The sequence below is a fragment of the Heterodontus francisci genome, unplaced genomic scaffold, assembly GCF_036365525.1.
Source record: "Heterodontus francisci isolate sHetFra1 unplaced genomic scaffold, sHetFra1.hap1 HAP1_SCAFFOLD_162, whole genome shotgun sequence".
Taxonomy (NCBI): Eukaryota; Metazoa; Chordata; class Chondrichthyes; order Heterodontiformes; family Heterodontidae; genus Heterodontus; species Heterodontus francisci.
The window spans coordinates 1,272,545-1,280,916 of record NW_027140217.1 but is presented as its reverse complement, the minus strand read 5'-3'; positions in this window follow the sequence as shown (position 1 = coordinate 1,280,916).

The following is an 8,372-nucleotide window of genomic DNA, read 5'->3' as shown; positions in this document are numbered from 1 at the left end:
GTCAGAGAGTGATAGTGAGTGTCAGAGAGTGGCAGAGAGTGTCAGAGAGTGATAGAGAGTGTCAGAGAGTGTCAGAGAGTGATAGAGAGTGATAGAGAGTTTCAGAGAGTGCCAGAGAGTGTCTGAGAGTGTCAGAGAGTGATAGTGAGTGTCTGAGAGTGATAGAGAGTGATAGAGAGTGTCAGAGAGTGTCAGAGAGTGTCAGAGAGTGATAGTGAGTGTCAGAGAGTGTCAGAGAGTGTCAGAGAGTGATAGAGAGTGTCAGAGAGTGTCAGAGAGTGTCAGAGAGAGATAGAGAGTGATAGAGAGTGTCAGAGAGTGATAGTGAGTGTCTGAGAGTGTCAGAGAGTGATAGTGAGTGTCTGAGAGTGTCAGAGAGTGTCAGAGAGTGATAGTGAGTGTCTGAGAGTGATAGAGAGTGTCAGAGAGTGTCAGAGAGTGTCAGAGAGTGATAGTGAGTGTCAGAGAGTGTCAGAGAGTGTCAGAGAGTGATAGAGAGTGTCAGAGAGTGTCAGAGAGAGATAGAGAGTGATAGAGAGTGTCAGAGAGTGATAGTGAGTGTCTGAGAGTGTCAGAGAGTGATAGTGAGTGTCTGAGAGTGTCAGAGAGTGATAGTGAGTGATAGAGAGTGTCAGAGAGTGTCAGAGAGTGTCAGAGAGTGTCAGAGAGTGATAGAGAGTGATAGAGAGTTTCAGGGAGAGTCAGAGAGTGTCTGAGAGTGTCAGAGAGTGTCAGAGAGTGATAGAGAGTGTCAGAGAGTGTCAGAGAGTGATAGAGAGTGATAGAGAGTGTCAGAGAGTGATAGTGAGTGTCTGAGAGTGTCAGAGAGTGATAGTGAGTGTCTGAGAGTGTCAGAGAGTGTCAGAGAGTGATAGTGAGTGTCTGAGAGTGATAGAGAGTGTCAGAGAGTGTCAGAGAGTGTCAGAGAGTGATAGTGAGTGTCAGAGAGTGTCAGAGAGTGTCAGAGAGTGATAGAGAGTGTCAGAGAGTGTCAGAGAGAGATAGAGAGTGATAGAGAGTGTCAGAGAGTGATAGTGAGTGTCTGAGAGTGTCAGAGAGTGATAGTGAGTGTCTGAGAGTGTCAGAGAGTGATAGTGAGTGATAGAGAGTGTCAGAGAGTGTCAGAGAGTGTCAGAGAGTGTCAGAGAGTGATAGAGAGTGATAGAGAGTTTCAGGGAGAGTCAGAGAGTGTCTGAGAGTGTCAGAGAGTGTCAGAGAGTGATAGAGAGTGATAGAGAGTGTCAGAGAGTGATAGTGAGTGTCTGAGAGTGTCAGAGAGTGATAGTGAGTGATAGAGAGTGTCAGAGAGTGTCAGAGAGTGTCAGAGAGTGATAGAGAGTGATAGAGAGTTTCAGGGAGTGTCAGAGAGTGTCTGAGAGTGTCTGAGAGTGTCAGAGAGTGATAGAGAGTGATAGAGAGTGATAGAGAGTGTCAGAGAGTGTCAGAGAGTGATAGTGAGTGTCAGAGAGTGGCAGAGAGTGTCAGAGAGTGATAGAGAGTGTCAGAGAGTGTCAGAGAGTGATAGAGAGTGATAGAGAGTTTCAGAGAGTGTCTGAGAGTGTCAGAGAGTGATAGTGAGTGTCTGAGAGTGATAGAGAGTGATAGAGAGTGTCAGAGAGTGTCAGAGAGTGTCAGAGAGTGTCAGAGAGTGATAGTGAGTGTCAGAGAGTGTCAGAGAGTGTCAGAGTGTGATAGAGAGTGTCAGAGAGTGTCAGAGAGAGATAGAGAGTTTCAGAGAGTGCCAGAGAGTGTCTGAGAGTTTCAGAGAGTGCCAGAGAGTGTCTGAGAGTGTCAGAGAGTGATAGTGAGTGTCTGAGAGTGTCAGAGAGTGATAGTGAGTGTCTGAGAGTGTCAGAGAGTGATAATGAGTGTCTGAGAGAGTCTGAGAGTGTCAGAGAGTGATAGAGAGTGTCAGAGAGTGATAGTGAGTGTCAGAGAGTATCAGAGAGTGTCAGAGAGTGTCAGAGAGTGATAGTGAGTGTCAGAGAGTGGCAGAGAGTGTCAGAGAGTGATAGAGAGTGTCAGAGAGTGTCAGAGAGTGATAGAGAGTGATAGAGAGTTTCAGAGAGTGCCAGAGAGTGTCTGAGAGTGTCAGAGAGTGATAGTGAGTGTCTGAGAGTGATAGAGAGTGATAGAGAGTGTCAGAGAGTGTCAGAGAGTGTCAGAGAGTGATAGTGAGTGTCAGAGAGTGTCAGAGAGTGTCAGAGAGTGATAGAGAGTGTCAGAGAGTGTCAGAGAGAGATAGAGAGTGATAGAGAGTGTCAGAGAGTGATAGTGAGTGTCTGAGAGTGTCAGAGAGTGATAGTGAGTGTCTGAGAGTGTCAGAGAGTGTCAGAGAGTGATAGTGAGTGTCTGACAGTGATAGAGAGTGTCAGAGAGTGTCAGAGAGTGTCAGAGAGTGATAGTGAGTGTCAGAGAGTGTCAGAGAGTGTCAGAGAGTGATAGAGAGTGTCAGAGAGTGTCAGAGAGAGATAGAGAGTGATAGAGAGTGTCAGAGAGTGATAGTGAGTGTCTGAGAGTGTCAGAGAGTGATAGTGAGTGTCTGAGAGTGTCAGAGAGTGATACTGAGTGATAGAGAGTGTCAGAGAGTGTCAGAGAGTGTCAGAGAGTGTCAGAGAGTGATAGAGAGTGATAGAGAGTTTCAGGGAGAGTCAGAGAGTGTCTGAGAGTGTCAGAGAGTGTCAGAGAGTGATAGAGAGTGATAGAGAGTGTCAGAGAGTGATAGTGAGTGTCTGAGAGTGTCAGAGAGTGATAGTGAGTGATAGAGAGTGTCAGAGAGTGTCAGAGAGTGTCAGAGAGTGATAGAGAGTGATAGAGAGTTTCAGGGAGTGTCAGAGAGTGTCTGAGAGTGTCTGAGAGTGTCAGAGAGTGATAGAGAGTGATAGAGAGTGATAGAGAGTGTCAGAGAGTGTCAGAGAGTGATAGTGAGTGTCAGAGAGTGGCAGAGAGTGTCAGAGAGTGATAGAGAGTGTCAGAGAGTGTCAGAGAGTGATAGAGAGTGATAGAGAGTTTCAGAGAGTGTCAGAGAGTGTCAGAGAGTGATAGTGAGTGTCTGAGAGTGATAGAGAGTGATAGAGAGTGTCAGAGAGTGTCAGAGAGTGTCAGAGAGTGTCAGAGAGTGATAGTGAGTGTCAGAGAGTGTCAGAGAGTGTCAGAGAGTGATAGAGAGTGTCAGAGAGTGTCAGAGAGAGATAGAGAGTTTCAGAGAGTGCCAGAGAGTGTCTGAGAGTTTCAGAGAGTGCCAGAGAGTGTCTGAGAGTGTCAGAGAGTGATAGTGAGAGTCTGAGAGTGTCAGAGAGTGATAGTGAGTGTCTGAGAGTGTCAGAGAGTGATAATGAGTGTCTGAGAGTGTCTGAGAGTGTCAGAGAGTGATAGAGAGTGTCAGAGAGTGATAGTGAGTGTCAGAGAGTGTCAGAGAGTGTCAGAGAGTGATAGAGAGTGTCAGAGAGTGTCAGAGAGTGATAGAGAGTGATAGAGAGTTTCAGAGAGTGCCAGAGAGTGTCTGAGAGTGTCAGAGAGTGATAGAGAGTGATAGAGAGTGTCAGAGCGTGTCAGAGAGTGATAGAGAGTGATAGAGAGTGATAGAGAGTGTCAGAGAGTGATAGAGAGTGATAGAGAGTGTCAGAGAGTGATAGTGAGTGTCAGAGAGTGTCAGAGAGTGTCAGAGAGTGATAGAGAGTGTCAGAGAGTGTCAGAGAGTGATAGAGAGTGATAGAGAGTTTCAGAGAGTGCCAGAGAGTGTCTGAGAGTGTCAGAGAGTGATAGAGAGTGTCAGAGAGCGATAGTGAGTGTCAGAGAGTGTCAGAGAGTGTCAGAGAGTGATAGAGAGTGTCAGAGAGTGTCAGAAAGTGATAGAGAGTGATAGAGAGTTTCAGAGAGTGCCAGAGAGTGTCTGAGAGTGTCAGAGAGTGATAGAGAGTGATAGAGAGTGTCAGATAGTGTCAGAGAGTGTCAGAGTGTGTCAGAGAGTGATAGAGAGTTTCAGAGAGTGCCAGAGAGTGTCTGAGAGTGTCGGAGAGTGATAGAGAGTGATAGAGACTGTCAGAGAGTGTCAGAGAGGGATAGTGAGTGTCTGAGATTGTCAGAGAGTGATAGAGAGTGTCAGAGAGTGTCAGAGAGTGTCAGAGAGTGATAGAGAGTGATAGAGAGTTTCAGGGAGTGTCAGAGAGTGTCTGAGAGTGTCAGAGAGTGATAGTGAGTGTCAGTGAGTGTCAGAGAGTGTCAGAGAGTGATAGAGAGTGTCAGAGAGTAATACAGAGTGATAGAGAGTTTCAGAGAGTGCCAGAGAGTGTCTGAGAGTGTCAGAGAGTGATAGAGAGTGTCAGAGAGTGATAGAGAGTGTCAGAGAGTGTCAGAGAGTGATAGAGAGTGATAGAGAGTTTCAGAGAGTGCCAGAGAGTGTCTGAGAGTGTCAGAGAGTGATAGAGAGTGATAGAGAGTGCCAGAGAGTGCCAGAGAGTGTCTGAGAGTGTCAGAGAGTGTCAGAGAGTGTCAGAGAGTGATAGAGAGTGTCAGAGAGTGATAGAGAGTGTCAGAGAGTGTCAGAGAGTGATAGAGAGTGATAGAGAGTTTCAGAGAGTGCCAGAGAGTGTCTGAGAGTGTCAGAGAGTGATAGAGAGTGATAGAGAGTGCCAGAGAGTGCCAGAGAGTGTCTGAGAGTGTCAGAGAGTGATAGAGAGTGATAGAGACTGTCAGAGAGTGTCAGAGAGTGATAGTGAGTGTCTGAGAGTGTCAGAGAGTGTCAGAGAGTGATAGAGAGTGTCTGAGAGTGTCAGAGAGTGATAGTGAGTGTCAGAGAGTGATAGTGAGTGTCAGAGAGTGTCAGAGAGTGTCAGAGAGTGATAGAGAGTGTCAGAGAGTGTCAGAGAGTGATAGAGAGTGATAGAGAGTTTCAGAGAGTGCCAGAGAGTGTCTGAGAGTGTCAGAGAGTGATAGAGACTGTCTGAGAGTGTCAGAGAGTGATAGTGAGTGTCTGAGAGTGTCAGAGAGTGATAGAGAGTGATAGAGACTGTCAGAGAGTGTCAGAGAGTGATAGTGAGTGTCTGAGAGTGTCAGAGAGTGTCAGAGAGTGATAGAGAGTGTCTGAGAGTGTCAGAGAGTGATAGTGAGTGTCAGAGAGTGATAGTGAGTGTCAGAGAGTGTCAGAGAGTGTCAGAGAGTGATAGAGAGTGTCAGAGAGTGTCAGAGAGTGATAGTGAGTGTCAGAGAGTGATAGTGAGTGTCAGAGAGTGTCAGAGAGTGTCAGAGAGTGATAGAGAGTGTCAGAGAGTGTCAGAGAGTGATAGAGAGTGATAGAGAGTTTCAGAGAGTGCCAGAGAGTGTCTGAGAGTGTCAGAGAGTGATAGAGACTGTCTGAGAGTGTCAGAGAGTGATAGTGAGTGTCTGAGAGTGTCAGAGAGTGTCAGAGAGTGATAGTGAGTGTCTGAGAGTGATAGAGAGTGATAGAGAGTGTCAGAGAGTGTCAGAGAGTGTCAGAGAGTAATAGTGAGTGTCAGAGAGTGTCAGAGAGTGTCAGAGAGTGATAGAGAGTGTCAGAGAGTGTCAGAGAGAGATAGAGAGTGATAGAGAGTGTCAGAGAGTGATAGTGAGTGTCTGAGAGTGTCAGAGAGTGATAGTGAGTGTCTGAGAGTGTCAGAGAGTGATAGTGAGTGTCTGAGAGTGTCAGAGAGTGATAGTGAGTGATAGAGAGTGTCAGAGAGTGTCAGAGAGTGTCAGAGAGTGTCAGAGAGTGATAGAGAGTGATAGAGAGTTTCAGGGAGAGTCAGAGAGTGTCTGAGAGTGTCAGAGAGTGTCAGAGAGTGATAGAGAGTGATAGAGAGTGTCAGAGAGTGATAGTGAGTGTCTGAGAGTGTCAGAGAGTGATAGAGAGTGTCAGAGAGTGTCAGAGAGTGTCAGAGAGTGATAGAGAGTGATAGAGAGTTTCAGGGAGTGTCAGAGAGTGTCTGAGAGTGTCTGAGAGTGTCAGAGAGTGATAGAGAGTGATAGAGAGTGATAGAGAGTGTCAGAGAGTGTCAGAGAGTGATAGTGAGTGTCAGAGAGTGGCAGAGAGTGTCAGAGAGTGATAGAGTGTGTCAGAGAGTGTCAGAGAGTGATAGAGAGTGATAGAGAGTTTCAGAGAGTGTCTGAGAGTGTCAGAGAGTGATAGTGAGTGTCTGAGAGTGATAGAGAGTGATAGAGAGTGTCTGAGAGTGTCAGAGAGTGATAGTGAGTGTCTGAGAGTGTCAGAGAGTGATAATGAGTGATAGAGAGTGCCAGAGAGTGCCAAAGAGTGATAGAGAGTGTCAGAGAGTGTCAGAGAGTGATAGAGAGTGATAGAGAGTTTCAGAGAGTGCCAGAGAGTGTCTGAGAGTGTCAGAGAGTGATAGAGAGTGATAGAGAGTGCCAGAGAGTGCCAGAGAGTGTCTGAGAGTGTCAGAGAGTGATAGAGAGTGATAGAGACTGTCAGAGAGTGTCAGAGAGTGATAGTGAGTGTCTGAGAGTGTCAGAGAGTGTCAGAGAGTGATATAGAGTGTCTGAGAGTGTCAGAGAGTGATAGTGAGTGTCAGAGAGTGATAGTGAGTGTCAGAGAGTGTCAGAGAGTGTCAGAGAGTGATAGAGAGTGTCAGAGATTGTCAGAGAGTGATAGAGAGTGATAGAGAGTTTCAGAGAGTGCCAGAGAGTGTCTGAGAGTGTCAGAGAGTGATAGAGACTGTCAGAGAGTGTCAGAGAGTGATAGTGAGTGTCAGAGAGTGTCAGAAAGTGTCAGAGAGTGTCAGAGAGTGATAGAGAGTGATAGAGAGTGTCAGAGAGTGCAAGAGATTGTCTGAGAGTGTCAGCGAGTGATAGAGAGTGATAGAGACTGTCAGAGAGTGTCAGAGAGTGTCAGAGAGTGATAGTGAGTGTCTGAGAGTGTCGGAGAGTGATAGTGACTGATAGAGAGTGTCAGAGAGTGTCAGAGAGTGTCAGAGAGTGTCAGAGAGTGATAGAGAGTGATAGAGAATTTCAGGGAGTGTCAGAGAGTGTCAGAGAGTGTCAGAGAGTGTCAGAGAGTGTCAGAGAGTGATAGTGAGTGTCAGAGAGTGTCAGAGAGTGTCTGAGAGTGTCAGAGAGTGATAGAGAGTGATAGAGAGTGCCAGAGAGTGCCAGAGAGTGTCTGAGAGTGTCAGAGAGTGATAGAGAGTGATAGAGACTGTCAGAGAGTGTCAGAGAGTGATAGAGAGTGTCTGAGAGTGTCAGAGAGTGATAGTGAGTGTCAGAGAGTGATAGTGAGTGTCAGAGAGTGTCAGAGAGTGTCAGAGAGTGATAGAGAGTGTCAGAGAGTGTCAGAGAGTGATAGAGAGTGATAGAGAGTTTCAGAGAGTGCCAGAGAGTGTCTGAGAGTGTCAGAGAGTGATAGAGACTGTCTGAGAGTGTCAGAGAGTGATAGTGAGTGTCTGAGAGTGTCAGAGAGTGATAGAGAGTGATAGAGACTGTCAGAGAGTGTCAGAGAGTGATAGTGAGTGTCTGAGAGTGTCAGAGAGTGTCAGAGAGTGATAGAGAGTGTCTGAGAGTGTCAGAGAGTGATAGTGAGTGTCAGAGAGTGATAGTGAGTGTCAGAGAGTGTCAGAGAGTGTCAGAGAGTGATAGAGAGTGTCAGAGAGTGTCAGAGAGTGATAGTGAGTGTCAGAGAGTGATAGTGAGTGTCAGAGAGTGTCAGAGAGTGTCAGAGAGTGATAGAGAGTGTCAGAGAGTGTCAGAGAGTGATAGAGAGTGATAGAGAGTTTCAGAGAGTGCCAGAGAGTGTCTGAGAGTGTCAGAGAGTGATAGAGACTGTCTGAGAGTGTCAGAGAGTGATAGTGAGTGTCTGAGAGTGTCAGAGAGTGTCAGAGAGTGATAGTGAGTGTCTGAGAGTGATAGAGAGTGATAGAGAGTGTCAGAGAGTGTCAGAGAGTGTCAGAGAGTAATAGTGAGTGTCAGAGAGTGTCAGAGAGTGTCAGAGAGTGATAGAGAGTGTCAGAGAGTGTCAGAGAGAGATAGAGAGTGATAGAGAGTGTCAGAGAGTGATAGTGAGTGTCTGAGAGTGTCAGAGAGTGATAGTGAGTGTCTGAGAGTGTCAGAGAGTGATAGTGAGTGTCTGAGAGTGTCAGAGAGTGATAGTGAGTGATAGAGAGTGTCAGAGAGTGTCAGAGAGTGTCAGAGAGTGATAGAGAGTGATAGAGAGTTTCAGGGAGAGTCAGAGAGTGTCTGAGAGTGTCAGAGAGTGTCAGAGAGTGATAGAGAGTGATAGAGAGTGTCAGAGAGTGATAGTGAGTGTCTGAGAGTGTCAGAGAGTGATAGAGAGTGTCAGAGAGTGTCAGAGAGTGTCAGAGAGTGATAGAGAGTGATAGAGAGTTTCAGGGAGTGTCAGAGAGTGT